The sequence below is a fragment of the Patella vulgata genome, chromosome 5 (assembly GCF_932274485.2).
Source record: "Patella vulgata chromosome 5, xgPatVulg1.2, whole genome shotgun sequence".
In the NCBI taxonomy this organism is placed as follows: Eukaryota; Metazoa; Mollusca; class Gastropoda; family Patellidae; genus Patella; species Patella vulgata.
This window is the reverse complement of record NC_065883.2, coordinates 42,354,804-42,379,048: the sequence shown is the minus strand read 5'-3', so window position 1 is coordinate 42,379,048 and position 24,245 is coordinate 42,354,804. Positions and strand designations below refer to the sequence as shown.

Genomic DNA, 24,245 nt, shown 5'->3' with positions numbered 1-24,245 from the left:
CAATCAATGATCTTAAATAAGATATTTTTGAAAGAACCAACGGTTTATCTCAATAATCATTAAACACAACACAAAACAAGACAATGCGTTCGCTCTACTTTAAGCGAGGGCATATAAAGCCACTCAATTTCTCTTGAATATAAATAAAATCTCTCCCGAACTTTCGCTGCATCCCATTAATATCTGAGGTACTACGTCAAAACACAAATAAAATCTCCCCCGTAAGTATCGGGCCATCCCATTAATATTTGGGGTACTACGTTACATCACAAATAATAATCTCTCCCGTTAATATCGGGCCATCCCATTAACATTTCGGGTAATATACACGTATAGACAAAACAAAAGAAACTTAGAGATAAACGCATTAATACTTTGTGAATGTTAATGGGTTAAATTCCAAATTACGATACTGTTAACCAAATTCTAGTTAAACAATGTTAAATGCCAAAATATGTGTTCAAAAACAAACAATTATAATTTATAATCTTTTAAAAACAACATGACCCATTGTAAAACAAACAATATATATACAATTTTGTTTTAGGCATTTTCCTACAAATGGTTTTAAAGTACTGTTCCACTACTAGATTGAAAGGCAATATATTTAATTTTTTGAATTAGGGGCATCAGTTGAAAGGTCATATTTCTTAATAAATTTAATCTAATTAATCTAATGATATTTAAGCGTTGATTTCCTCAGTTAAATTATTGAACATAGCACTAATATCAGGATTCAGCGTGGCCATAGTAGGATTAGAAAAAGACTCACATTTTAATAGCTTCTAGTGGTTAGGACTTCAAAAACGTTGGTCTGGTCTACGGCGCCAATTAATATGTGACAGTATTGGGTCTTTAATTCAGGTTCTTGACAAGACTGGTTTAACTTCAAATAATTCTTTTATCCTGCTTCTAACATATCATGTACAAAACTTCTTAATGTTAAAGACCCCATAACTAACGGGCTATACTATATACCGGAAAACACCGGAAAACATCGAAAAACAACCGGAAAACAACCGGAAAACACCATGTTATATTCTTATGTAATTATGTTTTTATATGTGTTAGAAGATTTTAATTGAACGATTGGAATTAAAACAATATACTATACTGTGTAATCAATAAACCCCAAAGTTCAACGATCTACCTTTGTTTCATACTTTTTTATACGCCACATATTTTCATGTGGACGTATATTGTCGTCGCCCCTGTCCGTCCGTCCGTCCACAATTGTTTGTGAACAGTCTACAGTTCACAATTTTTATCCGATTTCAATGAAACTTGAAATATAGGTTTATCACCCTAAGATCTCTGTTCCTTTCGATATTGGCATTTATCGGACCATAACTTCATGGATTATGGCCCCTGATTGTACGAAAAACCACGTTTTTGGCTTGTGAACACTGTAGAGGCCACAATTTTTATCCGATTTTGTTGAAACTAGAAATGTAAGTTTATAACCTAACGATCTCGGTTCCTTTAAATATTCGCGCATATCGGATCGTAACTTCCTGAATTATTGGCCCTGATTGTACGCAAAAACGCGTTTTTTGGCTTGTGGACCCTATAGAGGTCATAATTTTTATCCGATTTAAAAAAACGTATTATTATATCACCGTTAAACCCTAAGGATGATTGAGTTCGAATTTCGTGAAAATCGGCCCCAAAACTGACAGACAAAATGACCGCCGTTCGTTCTCAAATAGCGTAAAAATATGGCATATCAAGGTTGTGGACCCTATAGAGGTCACAATTTTTATCCGATTTTGTTGAAACTTGATCTCAGTTCCTTTCGATATTCGCGCATATCGGACAGCAACTTCCTGAATTATGTCCCCTGATTGTACGCAAAAAAGCGTTTTTTGGCTTGTGCACCCTATAGAGGCCATACTTTTTATCCGATTTAAAAAACCGTATTATTATATCACCGTTAAACCCTAAGAATGATTGAGTTTGAATTTCGTGAAAATCAGCCCAAAACTGACAGACAAAATGGCCGCCCCTCGTTCTCAAACTGCGTAAAAATATGGTATATCAAGGTTGTGGACCTTATAGAGGTCAAAATTTTTATCCGATTTTGTTGAAACTTGAAATGTAAGTTTATAACCCAAAGATCTTGGTTCCTTTCGATATTTGCGCATATCAAATAGTAATTTCCTGAATTATGGCCCTTGATTGTAGGAAAAATCACTTTCGGTTTAGCTTGTTTTCTATCCATCTCTCGAAAATGTGGGCGTATCCTGCCTGGCAGCCGCTGGTTATATTTTTAGTTACATTTCGTCATGTTATCAGTCATATTGTGAAATCAGTACATGCTTGAGCACACGCTTAATTCGAAAGTTATTTAATAGTTATTCCATTCATTTGCTCACATATCTCGAACATCTAACTTTGTCGCCTTGCTCACATACATTTTGTCTCACATTCTCTGTTTCATACAACACATACCACAGTTTCCTACTTGTTTTATATTTTTAGTTGCATTACGTCACGTTATCAGTAACATTGTGAAATCAGTACACGCTTGAGCACAAGCTTGATTCGAAAGTTGTTTAATAGTTATTCAATTCATTTGCTCACATATCTCGAAGATCTAACTTTGCTTATACACTTTTTGTCTCACATTCTCTGTTTTATACAACACATACCACGGTGAATAAACACATTGGCTAAATACTGCAAACAAGTCTATATAAATATACATTTTATTCCCCTCCCCCTTTTTTCCGAATCCACTGTATCCCGTCTTAACAGCTTTCTTATCTTGTCCCATTTGCACACCGTCCACACAAACAGTTTTTCACCGCTTACCCCCACCACCACTCTTGGAACATGGATAGGTTCAGCACCAGAAATCCTCTCCTTCCGACGCCCACTCATCTACCAATGGAATGGCCACAGCTCCGGAACAGATTCCAAGCACCACCAGGCTTTCACCAACCACCACCTGGTTTTCACCAACCACCACCACCACCTGGATTTCACCAACCATCACCTGGATTCCGCTACCAGCGGCAACCAAGTCGACAACCAAACCAGCGCCAACCAACTCAACATCAAAACCAGCGCCAACCAAATCGAAAACCAAACCAGTGCCAAGCAAAACGACAACCAAACCAACGCCAACCACCTCCAGAGAATGCAGGTATCGTGAAAATCTTCTTCCAGGTCCTGCAATGCCTCCACCATTTGACCATTATGGAGAGCCAGGAGAATGAAACACCCACCAGAAGTTTCACTTGGAAGATCCAAGACCTGAACAAGATCGTGAAACTGGCCATGAAGGCGCCCACCATAGGCACTACCATTGAGACATTGAACTTGAAATGGGCCAAGGACGTCGCCTCATCCTTGTCGACACACTACCGAGCCATGCTAGCTGATAAACTAGAGTACTTGAAGTCGCGTCAGTTTAGCAAAGATGTTGCACAGGAGTACTCTAGCCATGCCCTAGCATGGGCCAAGAAGTCCTACCGCAAGCGACTCCAGGATAGTGCGAAGACAGAGTTCCATCGCCTCCTGCCCACGGTCTCTAAAACTGTTACACACCCTCCCCCATCACCAATGCACATTACACACAACCTTCTCCGGGACACACCAAAACGAAACACACCCAACAAGAGAAAATTATCCCCCTCGAAGCGTGCAGCTAAATCAAACAGTTCACCCCGGGTTGTGTTTGGCTCACCTACTTCCTCGGGATCTATATCGCCACTGAACGTGCTTATCAACTGTCTGTTCCCTAGATCACCCATCATTCCTAACCCAAGAATCACCACCAGATCTTCCACCAGATGTAGACGTTCACTCAACCTATCCCGAAAGAGACCCCACAGCTACAAAGGTAAAGAGGAGAAGGAGTTACGGTACCTTCCCGCAGTCAAGGCAAAGACGCTGGTTATTGGATCCTCAAACCTAGCTAGGATTGTATCCTTCCTCGGGGACTGGGAGATCCATAGCTATTCTGGAGCCAAGATCAGCCACATCAAACAGATCCTCCAGAACTACATGGGACCTGCACCTGAAGAATTAGTGATACATGTCGGGCTCAACAATAGGGAGGAAAGTGGACCAAGGATACACGAGCAGATGCTAGATGTACTCAAAGTGACCAGGGCAGCTTTCCCAACAACCAAGCTCTTCACCACACAGATCCCCACTTCTTGCCGACTCCGACAAGAAAATCCGATCGCCTACCAAAACCTCACCAGCTACAACCAATTGATCTCCACTGCACCTTCACCAAACGCCACCACACTACCAAACTTAAAGGGCAAAATTGAACTGAAAGATAACGACGCCATCCACTGGAGCCCGGACACGGCCAGAGAGATCATAAACTGCTGGATGAGGAATTTCAACTAGGATTAGGGAAAAGGAATGAGAAGTCGTCTTTAGGACAGACAGTTGTCAATTTGAGCGACAGACTTCTCAGCCCCCTAGAAATGAACATTCTTGACAGAGGCCTTAAATTCATCCCAACCCCCACATTAACATCCATAGATCCCATCACCAAGGCAATCGATCGCTTCCATAGGACCCTTTCGCTAGCTTATTTTTTTAGGAACAAACCCGGCAGAAGTAAAAAAAACTATTCACAGAAAAATCCACATGGAAACCACCTAAAAATTCATTATCACCAACCATCTTAAAAACTTTCAACGAAATGAACATATAAATATCATCCCTTCAACCACAATCACAGAAACAAAATCTCGATCGAGCAACAAAAACAGCATTAAACAAAAAAATAATAATCAAGAAAAGCGACAAAGGCTCGTGTTGTGTCATAATGAATCGCGCAGACTATATCTCTGAGGCAGAAAAACAATTAAATAATCCTAAACATTACACTAAATTAGACCAACCCATCTTTAAGGACACTGCAACCTTAATAAACAACATCTTACATAAATTGTAAGACAAGGAATAATCTTACGTTCTTGGTGGGATGCAGGGATGCCGATATAGTACCCAAGGGCCTAATTATCAAATCACCAATCACCGCACCTGCTGCATCGAAAATACTCGCCAAAGCAAGCAAATGCTTGGTTCGCGAGAGGATCCAGCACAATAGAAATGAGAAGCACCGCTTATTCACTCTTTCTGAACAACAGCGTATTCAACTCCAATCCATACTGTCTCCTAAAGATTACTACACAGTGAGAGAAAAACAAATCAGTTCGAATGCCCTGTTGAATGGAACTGTCAGAAAGCGGCAGGTGGATAAATTCAATAATCTCGCATCCTCATTACCACAGCGTCCAGTTTCAAATAGTACCAGACAATCGATAGAAGAATACTTAACGAAAACAGTAGTCAACCTTAGTGATCGAGACTTAACCGATGACGAAATTACCATTCTATCAAGGGGATTAAAGTTTGCACCGACCACAAAGTCCCTAAACCATGACACCTATATTGTCAACATTGAGAAAGGATTACGTCAACTCGCTCCAGGTGGTAAAGTCGATTACCTAAGGCACCAAATAACTGAAATACTAGCAAAGGCAACCACCAAACAGCAGACGACCAATGTTTCCCGCCAAGAAAGGAAAGCCCTAAAAGACGACAGATCTATCACAATTGTTTCCGCCGACAAGGGAAAAGCAACAGTCATCATGAACAGTGACGAGTACCTCACAACGGTCAACTCCAAGATCCAGCAACATATAGAAGAGTCCGCAAAGACCCAACAAACGCGCACAAGGACAGCCATGAAAACTTGCTTAAAAAATAAAAGAAGACAAACAGATCTCTGAGGCTCGCTATTACAAGCTCAGACCAAATCACCCTCGAACAGCTTATGCCAGGGCTACTATAAAAATCCATAAAAAAACCATGAAAGCCCGTCTGTTGGTGTGTTCTCGAAATTCAGTCTTCTACAACACAGCCCAATATTTATCAAAACTACTTTTCTCATTTGGCACAACAGCATCGTCCTTCATCAAAGATTCAGGTGAATTCTGTGAGAAACTGCAGAATATTCAAAACCCCGGGAGGATGGTCTCATATGATGTTGTAGATTTGTTTACAAATGTACCCAGGGAAGAGGCCCTGAAGATTCTACGCAAGCGCATAGATAGTTTAGACAACCCACTTGAGAGTTCCCTATCAACAGACAACATCATACTCTTGTTGAAACAATGCATCAATTCAACATATTTCTCCTGGGGTGATGATTTTTACGAACAGACCAATGGATTACCCATGGGAAGCCCCCTCTCCCCTTTAATTTCAGAAATATTTTTAACTGATTTAGAAGAGAAAACGCTTCAAATGCCCACCGTAACCCCAACATGCTTCTTTAGGCAATTGTTATTATCAAACAACAAGATGATCCAGAAACACTGTTACAACACCTCAACAGACAACACCCACGTATAAAATTGACAATGGAAACCGAAAATGATAATCAACTACCCTTCCTCGATGTTTGTGTATCTAAAACCAACAACTAGATCCATACCGATGTCTACAGGAAACCAACCCACACCGACCAATACATTCACTTCAAATCTAATCACCCGAATAGCGCCAAATCGGCCACAAGTTCAACTCTGCTGAACCGTGCGAAAAAGATATGTGATCCTGAGAGCCTCTCCAAGGAAATTGATCATCTCAAACATGTCTTCACAAATTTCAACGGCTATCCTGCCTTTCTTCATCACTATAACACCCAGTGAAAGTACTACTCAATATTTTAAATTGTCAGCCTTCAGGGGACCATTGATCATTTGTGCAGTCATTGTTCTAAGGGTTTTTCGTATATCAGTAGAATCACTCGCATCAACATGCACATATCAATTATTATTTGTCATAATACCAATCAAATCTCATCTTCTTGGGATGATATCATTATTAAAACCTCATCAAATCCTTGTAAGTACTCCACAACAATCTATTCATTTATCATTTGTGTTTATTTCAGTGAAAGGGGTCGTTGATAACATTTCATCAAATATCATTTTCTTTCAACGTTTGTCATTATTAAAACCCACTAATCATTGTGTATACTCCACAACAACTTATCCATTAATCAATTAGTCAATTTTTAGGTCAATTGGTATTATTGAATGTTCTTATTAGCGTTTAACTTTATAATCCTTAATTAAATTAGATTAACTTTAGGTACACGTAAATAAGGGAGATCTCTGGTTTGTCAGCATTAACTAAGCATTGATGTGTACATGTATATATTGTCCTGTCATATTTTCATTTTTTTATCATAGCTTGATAATGACTAGAGAAGTCTAGTCGAAACGTCGCTCAGTTAAAAGCAGTAATTGTATTCCATAGAATTGTGACCTGTATACTCTAGTTCAATTACTAAATGCCATTGAAACAGTCTAATTTCATGCAGACAGTGTGACAAGCAATACGTAGGTGAGACCCAAAATGCACTTCGGGGAAGAATTAAAGGACACCGGTCAGACATAGTCACTCAAAAAGACAAAGCGGTCTCAATTCACCTCAACCAACCAAATCATGACATTTCTGATCTCACTGTCACACCAACAGAAAAGGCTAAGAGCGATTTTGAAACTACAGAAGAGATTAAAACGTTTAGGCTAACAAGAGAAAAATTCTGTATTGACAAATTGAAAACAACAGCCCCCTAGGTTTGAATATCCATACGGCTAGGGCTATAGCCCCTTTTGTAGTTCCATTTAGCACAACAGCAGCAAGTGCATCCAAAATCATCAGAAAAAACTATACTTATCTCCAAGAAAATCACCCGAAAATTTTCACACAGAAACTTATAATTGCATATTCTAAAAAAAAAATCTGAACGACATCCTAGTGCACAGTAAATTAGATTAAATAAGACCAGTCTTCATCCTCACCCAAAACAAACCATGTATCAAATCCTATCCCTAACCGTTAGTAAATAAAATCAATTAGATATAAGAATCCCTAGCCATTTCTTTTAAATCCAATTCCTAGTAGGAAACACACCCGAGAGCCCCAAATGTATTCTTTTTTTCTTCAAAAACAAAAATACCAGAATACCAGAAGCAACAACCAAAGAAGACCATCATCGCCACCAACACCAAAAAACAGTTAAATTACCTTTGTATCTAAACCTAATGTATTATATGTATTTTAATAAAACTAGGAAATATCAGGAACTAAGTTTTCATCACCCTAGGTCAGTGCTTATGTGGAGACTTAACCTCTGACCCAAATTCTTAAATCTAACCCCAACCCACCACTGGTCCTCTGGAAAACACCTGAAAAACCTAACTCTGACCCTAACGCTAACCCCCTGAAAACAGAGGACCAGGCTCTGGGTTACCTATTTAGGGTGTTTTCCGGTATTTAGTGTTTTTCGGGTGTCCGGTATTCAGTATAACATGGTGTTTTCCTTTTTATTTTCCGGTTGTTTTCCGGTATATAGTATTGCCGTAACTAACTTTTATTGAGAGAGCCATGTCCTAGCTTGGCACAAATGTGCCAACTCCAAGACGCTCTCCCTTGTTCCGTCTCGCCTGTCCCCCTCTCAAGGCGTCCATGGCCCCCGCTCTAGCCTCGTCTGCCGATATCGTTTCGATTTTGGGTTTATAAACCCTTCAAGACAAAGGATCTTATTAGACATCTGGCTAATGTATCATATCAGGTTTAACATTGAGTAGAGTTTGCTTATCAGACAAAGACAGTTAAATAAAACATGCCAACAACAAGTTAAAGTTACATAATGACATAAGGAATGCTACCTCCAGGGGTGTCGATAGCGGACAGGCTGATATGTTGATATTAAATTCACTTTCACGTGTCAAGATGGCACGAAGTGTCTATAACATCTGCCACTATGTAACAATCCGTTACTTTGCAAATCGTTTAAAAGTTCCTCGCCTGAGTATGCACGTGGGACAGCATGAATAATGCCATGATCTTGGTTGAGAGATAGGTGTGGGTCAATTACCACTTCTTCTCCATTTCCACTTGCACGCAATTTCTGCATCGCTGGCATTTTCAAATACTGAAATGTGCTGTTGTCGTTTATTAACGATTTAACGCCTAATACATTAAATGTGATATTATGGACAGGTTGTTTTAATTAAATTATTTACGATTAATGGGTTGAAAATTAGTAAAAACACAAAAAAAGTCCTTGTATATCAAAAAGTCACTGTAAAACACACTTATAAAATCGCTGTCGTGAGAGGAGAGGGTGGGTCATCTTCCCCCTTTGTCATAAAAAAAGGTTAAAACAGGAGGTCCAACTGAATAATGTTTGGCGTCATCAGTGCGGATAGAAAAAAAAACCCGTGGAAAGGCGAAGTGCTCGCAGTAAAAAACACATAGCTGGGTCCGTGAATTTTTATATATTTTAAAAATTTTCGTCCAGTAAGTTCCATATGGTTAAAAATAGATAAAAGTCCATTAATACGGTTCACGGCGTCAGCGATTAAACGTTAAAGGCACTCCATTAGGGTTTTTCTTGCGTGTGACTCTCCCCAGATAAAAATTAACTGAATAGAAAAAGAAACGCCAACAACAACACTAAAAAAAGCAATGAAAACAAATTAAAACATTTATAGATATAATACATGGCATTATTTTTTTTAGACATAAATTAAATTGATTGAAATGGACTGTCTTTGTTAATAATGGTTGTGTAGGTCGTAGGTCCCTATTCTTTTTGCCATTATTTTCCCTAATTTATTATTATATTAAATCATACAGTAGGCTGAACCGCCATACTGTCCTACAACAATAGTTTCTTCTTTTGTAACCAGATATGTAGTTTTCTCGTATTATTAAAGCCTGCAGCTGGCTTTGCCGCCATCCTGGTCTACACAACCAGTTATCTTTCCTTGACTAGTGCTCTTTTTCGCAACTAACTTTAACAGTTACTTCCCGATTAAGCTATGAATTTTGAGATTGCTTCATACATATTTCGAGGGGGGGGTGGGAATTGAAGTTTGGCATCTTCCAGTAAACCTCTTACTGGTAGTATTTTCTCTTCCAGTTTATTGCACGCATTGGCGACATGATTAACCAGTCTTTCATGTTTATAAAATTGAGAGAGAGAGAGAGAGATGGGGTTTAACGTCCACTCGACACAAACTAGGTCATTTCGGGACTAACGTATGGTTTTAATTTTTATTTCAATAATTCGCTTGTGCGTAGGGGTCTTTAGCAGTGGGAGGAAACCGGAGGACACGGAGAAAACCCACGAGGTTGGACAGGCGTCCCTACTCCTTGTCACGTACAACCGGGGATTCGAAACCACGCCAGTCGACTCAATGACAGACTTTATGATACAGCGCGCGCACGCTTTTTTTTTTTTGATACAGTTATTTATTCCAAAAAAAAAATATCATATATAAATATAATGATACATATGTGTGATTTAATCTAAGACATTTAAAATAAAAGGAGTTTAATGTACAGATAAAAATTTATGTAAAATCAATTTTTAATTCGTTGTCAATAATTTTAATGTAGGGGTTCTTGTTAATAAAGTTTTCAAATTTGTAAGTCATATTTGTGTTTTTCATGTAATGGTACATATATTCACAGTGATCTGATAAGATCTTCTTAAATAATATACAGACATTTATTTTGAATTATTCATATTGAAAAAGAGCCTACACTTCATTATGCCTATTCTGTACGATGAAAAAACTATGTTAAGGAATTTACTTTACTTATTATTTTTTTTGACTGGGTATCCAAACAGGAACGAGAAATTTAAACTGTACATCGTGTAACCCGTTTCTTTAAAGAAAAATGAAATGATTGATTTAACTAACCATTCAGCCATCCAACCCCCCTTTATAAAATTGTGCGGGAGCCATAAAAAGCTCCTGATACCTTGAATATATGCAGTTTAAAAGTAAACAAAAACTGAAAGTAGTTTATTAATCTCAATATTTAGGAGAGCGATTTAGCTAAATTGCAGGAGTCTATAATGACACCTTCGAAGGAAAGCCGACGTGCGTTGGGAGGAGCAGGAGCGAAAGCTCCCCTTAAACGTAAAGGACTGATTAACGGTCAAATGTGTCCGCATTCGCACTTCCCTGGTTTTTATTTATGGTCGGTAATTATATCTTCAGTTTTAAGTCTTGTGATTAACCTACAAATTTTGCGCGATGGGTGATTGACCTCCGCCTTTACAACCAGATCGTTATTTAATTTGAATCTAAAAGTATTTGCTTTGGCTAACTCAGTTTTCCATTCTGATTTAATTTTAGTTTTAACAATGCTGTTAAATTCATGAACGCTATATTTTAAGTCTTCGGTCTCGCAGAGGCCGAGTCCTTTGCGAGCCAGATTTCTGTAGACTCATTGCCTACTATGTCAACATGGTATGGTATCCATGTAAATTCTACGGTTTTATTTTTGTTTCGGAGGAAACAAACACTTGCTCAAATATTCTGAACAATTTCTGGTTTAGATGTTGTTTTATCGTGTATTATTGACTTTCTGCTGCTAAGGGAGTCTGACACAATGACTGCTCTTTGCATGGTGGAAGACATAAGCCACTCAAGAGCTGTGGATATTGCCTTTAATTCTGCGGTATGGATGGAGCATCCACCTGGTAGCCTTTTTGATATATTAACATTAAATTCAGGAATACTAATGTTAAGATACTAATTTTAAGGCTCCTATATGCAGTACACATTCACCAATAATCTTATCTTTGAATATAAAAACATACAAAACATTAACATACAAAAGAACTATTAGAAATTATAAACTTGCCGATTATGAAGGTTTAAATAATGAATTATTAACTGTCGATTGGTCAAAAAATGTTTTAATAATGATGATATTAATAAAATTTATCTAAGTTTTTCAGATGTTTTAAATAAAACAATAATACAGTATATCCCAACAAAAGTAGTAACTATAAGACCAAATGATAAGCCATTTATGAATAACACTATACGAAATAAAAATACGAAAAAGAAATAGAGCACACAAACGCGCCAAAAAAACTAATATCCTAATCATTACCTATTATTTAGAAAAATACGAAATGAAGTAATAGCATTAATTAGGTAAGCTAAAAGTAATTTTAAAAACAAATCAGAACAACACATAAATAATAACAACCTGCCTTCAAATAAATGGTGGAAAATAGCTAAATCAATTGCAAATTTGGAAAATGAAAAGATAGCCACCTCCCCATTAATATTTGAAAAACGCGTTTACGCACACCCACTTGATAAGGCAAATATCCTCAACTCCTATTTTGCCGCGATTTTAAAATTAAATGGTGTACCTGACCTCCCAAATTTTGCTTCTCGCAGTAACAACGAATTACAGAAGTAAGAGACCAGCTAATAATTCTTAACTGTTCAAAGCCTTCTGATCCCGATAACATCAGCCCAGCTGTGCTAAAAAAAGATAACTCTGTCAATCACAAGACCTCTCACTAAACTTTGAAAAACGCGTTTACGTACACCCACTTGATAAGGCAACTATCCTCAACTCCTATTTTGCCGCGATTTTAAAATTAAATAGTATACCTGACCTCCCAAATTTTGCTTCTCGCAGTAACAACGAATTACAGAAGTAAGAGACCAGCTAATAATTCTTAACTGTTCAAAGCCTTCTGATCCGATCCCGATAACATCAGCCCAGCTGTGCTAAAAAAGATAACTCTGTCAATCACAAGACCTCTCACTAAACTTTTTAACCTTTCATTAGAACGCCAATTATTACCCGATATTTGGAAGACTTCTCATACCATTGCAGCGTATAAAGGAAAGTGTGATCTGCATTACCCTGACAACTATAGACAAATATTAACATGCTCATTATGTAAAATACTAGAGAAAATCTTATTCAGAAATTTTTATAATTTTATAAAAGAAAATAACCTGCTATAGAAGTATCAGTCTGTCTTTCAACCAAACGATTCCACAATAAATCAACTTTTTAGAAATTTATGATCTTATAATAAGTAATCTTAATATAAGAAAGCAAATTCGATTTATATTTTGTGATGTATCAAAAGCGTTTGATAAAGTTTGGCATATGGGTTTATTGTCTAAATTAAAACAATATGGAATTAATCAAATACTATGTAAATGGATTGAACACTATTTAAGTTTTAGAAGGTTTTAAATCAAATTATTTGCATACCGATTCTGGAGTTCCCCAAGGAAGTGTACTTGGTCCGTTTTTATTTTTAATTTGTTTAAATGATATCTCTGATAATATAACTAAAAACATAAGGCTATTCGCCGATGATATTTCACTTTTTACCATTATTCATAAGTGGCGCGAACACTATAAATAAAGATCTTAATATTTTCTCATCGTGGGCTAAACAGTTGTGTGTAACTTTTAACCCCAATAAAACCAAAAATATTATTTTTACTAGGAAAAATACAATTCATCCAGACGTTATCTTCGAAAATACAAAAGTTGAAAACGCAAATACTCGTTGTCATTTGAGATTATCATTTCAGACTAATGCATTATGGTCAAATCATATTTCAAATATATACCAGAAAGTTGCGGTCGTCTAAATATTTTGCGTATACTGAAATATAAAATTAATAGAATTTCGCTCAATAAAATATATCATGCTTTTATTCGCCCTTTTTTAGAATATGCTGATATTGTATGGGATAACTGCTCAATCAAAGATTCTGACCTACTAGAAAGTGTTCAAACTGAAGCGGGGAGAATAATAACTGGCCTTAGAAGAAATTCATCTAAAAACAATTTGTACAAAGAACTGGGATGGGAATCACTGTCCAATCGCAGAATAAAACACAAATTAATATATCTATATAAAATAAAAAATAACCTATGCCCCAGCTATCTGTCTGAAGTCTTTAACAAATTTAAACCATTAGTATCCAATTATAACCTTCGTAATGAAAATCAGAACCTCAATCCACCATTTTGTAGAACCGATTCGTATTCTAATAGCTTCTTTCCCTGTACAATTAAACTTTGGAACAATCTACCAGAACATATTAAAAACTCACAAGCGTTAAGTACATTTAAATCAGTCCTTTCACGTGTATATCCTTTAATTGGACCACCCTTATATTATAATACTTGTCTGCGATATCACTTCGGTGGAAGCGGACGTTAAATAAAGCTATTTCACACACACACACACACATTATAATACTGGAAATAGAAAAGAGAATATTATTCATTGACAATTAAGAAATAAAGCTAGTAACTTAAATAATCACTTATTCCACCATTTTCTGATTGAAACAAAAGTGTGCCCTAACTGTAATTCTACAGACGAAGATAATTACCATTACTTTTTCATATGTCCAGCCTACTCTTCCACAAGAACATTTTCCAAAATAATATACACCAGCTTAAACTAAATGTTACAATGGATCTAATTTTATATGACAACACCGATCTTTCAGATGATACCAATTCTGACATATTTGTAATAGTGCAAAAATTTATAAAAGATAGCAAGCGATTTTGAAGCCTTAATTATTAAAACTGTGTCTACATTATGAAATATTTTTCTATTTTCATAACCTTAAATGTAATTATAATATATATCTAAACATTACACTCCAAGAAATGTATATATGTTTGTAACTCACTACCTATACATATGTCCAGCATTGTTTACTGTAAACATAAGTTTAAACTATTTTATATGTTTGGAGAGAACTTATATAGGCCCTTGCTTGTTGTTCAATCCATTTCAGTTTATTGAATAAATTATTGTTTAAGCTAAGGTAAATACAAGAATGACTACACCTAATGCAGTTTTGGTTCTTTTTGGATCATATGATCCGTCCGTGTATATTTTCACATGAGATGACTATTTTTCGTTCAAGAATTCCCTCGATAGCATTTGAGCGTGTTGTGGATTTTTTGTTTATTAACAAAATTGCTTAGGCTTATGTCATAGTGTGGGGTTAATAAATCAATGAAATATGTTGTTGTTGTTTATTACAATAAATATGATATTATGGACAGGTTGATATAATTAAATTATTTACACTTGAAAATTGTTAAATACACAAAATAAACAAGCCAACAGTGAGGCTGATGTCCCCCGCCGAAATCCCAAATAAATAGATGACACATATTAATTAATCGCACATCTATTTTTTTCAAAAGTATCGAGCAATCAAACTGATTATCAACTATACACTAAGTTTCATCCCTCTCTATCAGATAGAATCAAAGTTATCTTGTCCCAAAGGACATTGCTTATCTCTGTTAATCATTGAACTCAGTCAAGACGAACATCTACATCAAGTTTAAACATTCTACCTCAATTAGAAGCAGAGTTGTTATGTTCCAAAGTCTTGACCAATCAAAATGCTTATTGCTCCTTAGCCTAAGCAGACAATTCTCATCATCGAACTTAGTCAAGGTATTGATGTAATGAAACTATACACCAAGTTTCATCACTCTTACTTAATTAGTAATTAAATTAAAGTTATCGTGTCCCAAAGCATCAACCAATCAAATTGCTTATCTCTACTTACCATAAGCAGAAAATGCTCATCTTTGTACGCTATCAAGGCATTGACCCAATAAACACCTACACCAAGTTTGAACATTCTAGGTCAATTAGAAGGAGAGTTATTGTGTCCCAAACATTCTAGCTCAATTAGAAGGGGAGTTATTGTGTTCCAAAGTCTTGGCCAATCAAATTGCTTATCGCTCTGCTTACCCTGAGCAGAAAATGCTCAATATCGAACTTAGTCAAGGTATCGATGTAATGAAACTATACACCAAGTTTCATCACTCTCACTAAATTGGGACTAAAGTTATCGTGTCCAAACATCAGTCAATCAAATTGCTTATCTCTACTTACCCTAAGCAGAAAATACTCATCTCCACACCCCTTTAAGGCATTGACCTAATAAACACCTACACCAAGTTTGAACATTTTAGCTCAATTAGAGGGAGAGTCATTGTGTTCCAAAGTCTCGGCCAATGAAATTGCTAATCGCTCTGCTTACCCTGAGCAGAAAATGCTCATTATCGAACTTAGTCAAGGTATTGATGTAATGAAACTATACACCAAGTTTCATCACTCTCGCTTAATTAGAACTAAAGTTATCGTGTCCCAAAGCATCAACCAATCGAATTGCCTATCTCTGCTTACCCTAAGCAGAAAATGCTTATCCTCGAACTCCATCAAGACATTGACCTAATAAACACCTACACCAAGTTTGAACATTCTAGGTCAATTAGAAGGAGAGTTATTGTGTCCCAAATGTGTGACGGACAGACAGACAGACAGACAGACGAACCCATTTTAATAGTCCTCGAATATCAGAAGTTCCTTAAATACACTTATAAATTCGCTGTCGTGAGAAGAGAAGGTGGGTCATCTTCTCCCTTTGTCATAATAAAGTTAAAACAGGAGGACCCGTAGATTATTTGCATATTAAAAGTGTTCATCCAAAAAGTTCCATATGGTTAAAATCAATTAAAGGTTAAAGAGTTCAAAGTTTAAAAATTATAGGCCTTCTATTAGATTTTCTCTTGCGTACGGCTATCGAAAGATAAAAGTTACCCGAAAAGAAAAGAAGAACCAGCAGCAACACACACACACACACAACACAATGAAACAAATTAAACCATTTATAGGAATAGATAAATTTTTAAACACATGTTAAATTAAATTTATTGATGTGCACTGTCATTGTTAATAATGGTTGTGTAGCTCCCTAAATTTTGTCATTATTTTTCCCTAGTATATTAGTTTGAAACTCCATACTGTCCTACACCAATAGTTCCTTCATTTGTAACTAGATATGTAGTTCCCAATCTTAACATTAATTTATTCTGATATTATTAAAGCATCCAGGTGGCTTAGGGGCCAACCTGGTCTACACAACCAGTTATATTTCCTTGATTAGTGCTCTTTTAACGCAACTAACTTAAAGGAAATATTGGTGTCAGTTATTATAAAATATGTGATAGAACTGGTTAAATACATTCCAAATATAATTTTAACACAGAGATCAATGCTACGGGAGATGTGTAACAAGCACGTGAAGAAACGGGAAGTGACGACAAACATGACAAACACGAGTTATCTTACTATATAACTGAATGAAGTAACGAGCGATAACAGACACGCGATCGAATTTCATTTCACTGATAATTCAGTTGAAGATGAAAAGTTATTAAAAGATAACGAAAAAATTAGAAAAAGTCCGTGCATTACCATGTTTTTATTAAGAACAAAATGAATAAAAACGGGGGAATGCACGGGTGACAGCCACATCTATACAGGTTTATTCTTATTTAAGTGGGGGAGGGGGTAGATGGCCGAATGGTTAGCACGTGCGCGCTGTATAATAAGGCCTGTCATTGAGTCAACTGTCGTGGTTTCGAATCCCCGGTTGTACGTGACAAAGAGTAGGGTCGCCTGTCCAACCTCGTGGGTTTTCTCCGGGCCCTCCGGTTTCCTCCCACTGCTAAAGACCCCTACGCACAAGCGAATTATTGAAATAAAAGAAAACCATATGTTAGTCCCGAATGACATAGTTTATGCCGAGTCGACATTAAACCCCATTTCTATCTCTCTCCCTTATCTAAGTTTGATTGACTAGTTCTTAGTATATCGCATTCTAAGAATTTCTTTATTTCAATGAATTTAGTACAAGTTTTGTTAGTTGACTTGTAACGTTCGCCAAAATTGAAACATTTTAATATTTCAGATGAGCAGGTATTATTGCAGTTATGTTCTCGTTATGTCCAAACTTTTGACAGTTTCTACATATTTTGACACGGGGAATATACGGGTATACACTTCTTATCTGATACCCTAATTCTATTTTTTCTGGGACCTGTCTCTTATTAAAAGCGACTTGTATGGTTCCCGATTTTTGCCATCTGGGATTCTGTACCTATATATATTTATAACATATATTTATATATATTCACGTTGGACAGCATGAATTATGCCATGATCTTGGTTGAGAGATAGGTATGGATCATTTACCACTTCTACTCCATTTCAATCTTGCACGCCATTTCTGCATCGCTGACATTTTCAAATACTGAAATGTGTTGTTGTTTATTAAAGATTTAAATGTGATATTATGGACAGGTTTATTTAATTAAATTATTTAATTTAATTGGTAAAAATTGGTAAAAACACAAAATAAAAGGTCCGTGTATATCAAAAAGTCACTGCAAAACACACTTATAAAATCGCTGTCGTGAGAAGAGAGGGTGGGTCATCTTCCCCCTATGTCATAAAAAAACCGGTTAAAACAGGAGGTCCAGCTGAATGATGTTTGGCGTCATCAGTGCGGATGGAAAAAAACCCCGTGGGGAAAAAGAATCCACTTGCGCTACGTGGAAAAGGAAAGTGCTCGCAGTAAAAAACACATAGCTGGGTCCGTGGATTTTTACATATTAAAAACTGTACGTCCGGTAATTTCCATATCGTTAAAAGTTAGTTAAAAGGCCTTTAATACGGTTCACGGCGTCAGCGATTAAAAGTTAAAGGCACCAGGGTTTTTCTTGCGTGTGACTCCCTAGAGAGTTACGTGAAAAGAAAAAGAAACGCTAACAACAACACAGAACAAAGCAATTAATACAAATTAAAACATTTATAGAAATAATACATGGCATTAAATTTTTAGACATAAATTAAATTTATTGAAATGGACTGTCTTTGTTAATAATGGTTGTATAGGTCCCTATTCCTTTTGTAATTATTTTCCCTAATGTATTATTATATTAAATCATACAGTGGGCTGAACCGCCACACTGTCCTACAACAATAGTTCCTTCCTTTGTAACTAGATATGTAGTTCCCTATTGTAATGTTGTATTTATTCTGATATTATTAAAGCATGCAGCTGGCTTTGCCGCCATCCTGGTCTATACAACCAGTTATCTTTACTTGACTAGTGCTCTTTTTCGCAACTAACTTTAACAGTTATCTTCGGATACAGCTATGAATTTTGAAATCGCTTCAAACATATTCCGAGGGGTTGGGGGGGGGGGGTATTTTGGAGGGTATATTGAAGTTTGGCATCTTCCAGTAAACCTCTTACTGTTAGTATTTTCTCTTCCAGTTTATTGCACGCATTGACGACATGATTAACGGTCAAAATGTGACCGTATTCGCACTTCACTGGTTATAATTATGGTCGGTAATTATATCTTTAGTTTTAAGTCTTGTTATTAACCTACAAATTTTGCGCGATGGGTGATTGACCTCCACCTTTACAACCAGATCGTTATTTAATTTGAGTCTAAAAGTATTTGCTCTGGCCAACTCAGTTTTCCATTCTGATTTAATCTTAGTTTTAACAATGCTGTTAAATTCATGAACGCTATGTTTTAAGTCTTCGGTCTCGCAGAGGCCGAGTCCTTTGCGAGCCAGATTGTCTGTAGACTCATTGTCTACTATGTCAACATGGGATGGTATACATGTAAATTCTACGGTTATATTTTTGTTTCGGAGGGAATAAACACTTGCTCGAAGATATTTTGAACAATTTCTGGTCTAGATGTTGTTTTATCGTGTGTTATTGCCTTTCTGCTGCTAAGGGAGTCTGACACAATGACAGCTCTTTGAATGGTTGAAAACATAAGCCACTCAAGAGCTGTGGATATTGCCTTTAATTCTGCGGTATGGATGGAACATCTGTCTGGTAGCCTTTTTGATATATTAACATTAAATTCAACAATGACTACACCTAATGACTACACCTACACGAGACCCGTCCGTGTATATTTTCACATTCTACGGTTATATTTTTGTTTCGGAGGGAACAAACACTTGCTCGAAGATATTCTGAACAATTTCTGGTCTAGATGTTGTTTTATCGTGTGTTATTGATTTTCTGCTGCTAAGGGAGTCTGACACAATGACAGCTCTTTGAATAGTGGAAGACATAAGCCACTCAAGAGCTGTGGATATTGTTCGTTCAAGAATTCCCTTAATAGCATTAGAGTGTGTTGTGGATTTTATTTTTTTTTGACGTTACCTAGGCCTGTGTCATCGTTTTGATTTAATAAAGGTCATGGGGCTTGATGCGAAAATACCCTGTCAGTAATCTGATAGTGATCTAATCTTAGGTCTTTTAATAGATCATTAGCTCTGTGACCGAACTGCTGTGTCTCTGATTTGACATTTCTTTTGAATTTTTTTCTTGATGTTTTTGTACAATTAAATGTTGGACAGCTGTTCCCAAGATACTGTAACTTGGCCCAGTATCTCAATGCCAGTTCCTTTCGCCTCAATTCGAGTGACATTTCACCTACTTCCTGCAATAGACTTTCCCTTTTTGTGCCAAATGGGGCTTTGGTTGCTATCTTCATTGCCAGATATTGTAAACTGTTTTATTTGCACTCGCAAACGCGACACAACCATAGTCAAATATTGATCTTATCATGGACCTATACACAACCATAGTCACATATTGATATTATCATGGACCTATATATCATTAGCAGGGTCGTTTTATTTGCTCCCCATGATATGCCCGTCAGGCATCTCATTACGTTCAGAACATTCTGTCCTCGTTTAACAATATTTTCAATATGTGGTATAAAAGTCATTTTGCGATCAAAGGTCACCCCTAGAAGCTTTGCCTGATTCTTAAATTCAATTCGGATATTGATTTATTCCAGTTTCATAGACGACACTTCCCTACAGAATAGCATGCCTACTGTTTTACTTTCAGATATTCGAAATCCCCAGCTATTAGACCATTTCGACAATTTGTCTAAGGCTCCTTGCATTCTCGTAGTTATTCGCTGTATGCCAGATTGAACTGTCGTCTGCATAGACTGCTACGTCAATAAGTTTCTAAATTCAAAAAAATCTGTAAAGAGGCGAACAGCCTTCCCAGATTTCTCTCAGCTACTAGTTTCGTTCTTATTCGAACTCTTCAGGCTTAAATGAGGATGTGTGATGGCCCTCTATATAAAGTATTGGTGGGCACCGGAGCACATGTGACGTCACAGATGGTCCGAGTCGATCTTTGGCACCGAAGTCGATTATTCCGAAAAGTGTGCAAAGATATTCGGCTAAGAAATTTGCCGTCATGATTATGCTTATTTGCATTGACTCAAGGCTCCTAACCCTTTTGAACTCTAAGTTTAAAGTGGCTCTAGGAAAATCTTTCTTGAATTCAACAAGGAGCTCACGAAGTTGTTTTTGCGTTTCTCGATTGAAACGTTGTAAACATACCCAGTCTTCTTTACTGATGTTTGATTCAGCCAAATCATCGCGATTCAATTCCTTGTCTTTGATGCTATTATTTGAACGACTTTCCCCACACTGAGGGGAAAGATGACTGATTCTTTGTTTCACAACGGTATCCAATATATCGAATTGGGGTTTAGTTTTCTAGTAACCGGTAAGATCCTCCAACCTTTTGTAATTTCCGTTGCACGATTTACACCAGAACTTAAGCTGGGCATGAAAGCTACGGTAGTGCCGTTTCAAGTTGTATGAGCGCGTGAAAATCTCCCTACAAATTTACTCTTTTTAAATGTAGTTACTAGACAGAAGGTCATTAATCATGATATTGAAAGGTGTGGGGCTTATAACAGAACCCTTGGGTGTGCCATTTTCGAGTTCGTATTTGTTGCTTATTGAGAGACCTACATTAACGTGTATTTGCCTATCGCTTAGAAAATCCTCGATCCAGTCGAACATTCGTCCTGTTACCCCTAGTCCATGTACTTTTCTAAGTAGGCCATCCACCCAAACTAAGTCGAATGTGTTGATCAGGTCGACGAATACGGCACATAGATAATTATTCTTTTTAGATAGTGAAGTCATGATGTCATGCTGTAACCTTACAACATAATCAATAGTGGAGCGCTGCTGTCTATATCCACTTTGATTTGAACTAATTAATCCATTACTTTCACAGTAATATTTTAGCCTCTCATTTACCATAGTCTCAAGTGTTTTACACAACGTAGAGTTCAAACTTATCGGTCTATAAGAACCGGTTTCATTTTTATCTTTTAATGGCTTAATCAACAGGGTTATCGTTGCTGTTTTCCAGCTTGCGGGAATTATTCCTTATGACCATGATTTATTGAATAATTCTAGATTTAAATTACGTAATGACCCTGAGAGTTTTCTTAACATGCTATAATTTATTTGATCTTCGCTAGCCGCCGAGTCAATTTTGCCACTTAAACCTTTATGCATTTCTTCTATGGTAAAGGGTAATTTATTTGCTTTATGTTCATCAGCTGAGTTACGCGATGGTTTATTCCAATGAAATTCCGACTTTCGATTTAAGAATTGGTCACTGTGAATGTTATCGCTATTGCCATCAGCAAACCTTTTTGCTAACAGCCTCGCCTTTTCGCTATTTGTCATGGCTGATTGGGATTCATATTTAAGCGTAGGAATATTTCTAGAAAAACATTTGCTGCTTATTGCGTGTATTTTTTTCCAGACATTTGAATTTTTAGTTTTATCATTATTACTATCACATAATGCCATCCAATGCTTTTCGTTTGCCTCTGAAATGACCTGTCTGGCTTTTATTCTCTGCGGACCATACGTGGAAATAGTTTTTAAGTGATATTTCCCTTGTATTTACGACTGTTTGACATTTTGGGGACCACCAAGTGTTTTTGGGGCGCCTTTAGTTTTCCCACCTGTTGTTCTGGGGATTGGGGCTTCTGCTACACTAAAGATCACGCGCGAAATATTCTCGGTAAATTTATTTATATCATCGTGTATAACTGCGCTTGAGTCGATTTCTTCACGGTAGTGTTGAAAAAGAACCCAGTCTGTGTATTCAAGTTTCCATTTTTGTTTGCACGTGACTGATTCTTTATTTACGTTTGAGTTTATTTCAGATGATCACTACCTAGCGTATTATTTATGACTTGCCTCTTACAGTTTAAAGCTATACTGGGAGATGTTAAGGTAAGATCAAGGTGGGTTGCACCCAGTTTGTTGCCGGAACCGATACATGCTGGGTCACCGTTATTTAGTAGAACTAAATTGGAATTTTCAATAAAATTATTCAGTTTATCTCCAGCATTATTATTAAGAGGGGAGCTCCAAGTGGAGTCTTCACTGTTAAAATCTCCAGATATAATAATATCTTTAGTTTTTATTTGATCATATATTTTTTGCTTACCAGGTGGTTCAATTCTTTCATACGTGGTCTGAAACCATTAGTATTTAGTTGCATTATGGGTAACTAATTGAATACACCAATGTGAGTTATTGGATTATTTGACTGGAGAGGTTTAATTCTTATTAATGAGCCAGTTAGAATATTCGTTAGTATTTTTCTTATGTATTTTGTCATTAGCCTTGGGATTCTTCTTATTTTTATGCACATGTCCTTTGTTCGATGTCGCCTCGGCATGAACAGACACAACCATTGTTCGCTTGTGAAATTTACTTTTCAAGGGAGATTTGCTTTCCCTTCGTTCAACTGGGTCTGTGGTTGGGCGATTTTTAGATACTTTCTTCTTTTTAGCCGCATGTGAGATGTAATCATCTGAGTGGTCAGATAACATCTCATTCTTACAAACCTCAATATCGGATTCAGCTTTTTAGGTATTGTTAATCGCTTGATTAGGAATTGTACTATTTATTTCTAGATGGTTGTCAATAATATTTTTTTGCACTCTGTTTAATAACGTTAATTACATAGTCCTTACACCAAGTGGTGTTGTTTCTAATAAAAACTCGTAAAAAGAGTTTCTGTCTTTAAAAGTTAGGGTGTAGTAATTATGTGATTCTTTCGGTTTATCCTTATCTAGAATTTATTTATCAGTTAAAATATTTTATCTCTTAACACTCCCTTCTCGTGTATCCCTGGATGACATTATAAATAATTTTGCTTCCTTAAATGAAATGTTCTTAGAATATTGAATTTTAAGAATTTCTTTTATTTCAATGAATTTGATGCACGTTTTGTCAGTTGACTTTCGATGTTTTACACTTGCAATGAGACTCATTATGTCCAAACTTTTGACAGTTTCTACATATTTTGACACGGGGAATATAGGGTATACTGTTTTTATCTGATAACCTAATTTTACTTTTTCCGGGGCCTGTCCCCTTTTAAACGTGACTTGTATGGTTCCTGATTTTTTGCCATCTGGGATTCTGTACCTACACTTATAACTTTATAGGTCGTCTAAGATTTCTTCGTTTGTGTATTCCCATGTGATAGCATGAATAATACCCTGCTCCTGGGTTAGAGATAGGGGTGGGGCAATTATCACTTCTACTCCGTGTAGTTGTTCGATCTTGCAAGCCATTTCTGCATCACTGGTAGTTTCAAACGCCAGTT

The 24,245-nt window shown here is 36.6% G+C and overlaps 1 long non-coding RNA gene across 1 annotated transcript in view; it reads left to right on the top strand.

The window, feature by feature from the left end:
* LOC126820275 (uncharacterized) overlaps positions 1 to 24,245 on the top strand; it is a 175,525-nt gene that overhangs the window by 76,955 nt on the left and 74,325 nt on the right. The gene's annotated exons all lie outside the window — the stretch shown is intronic.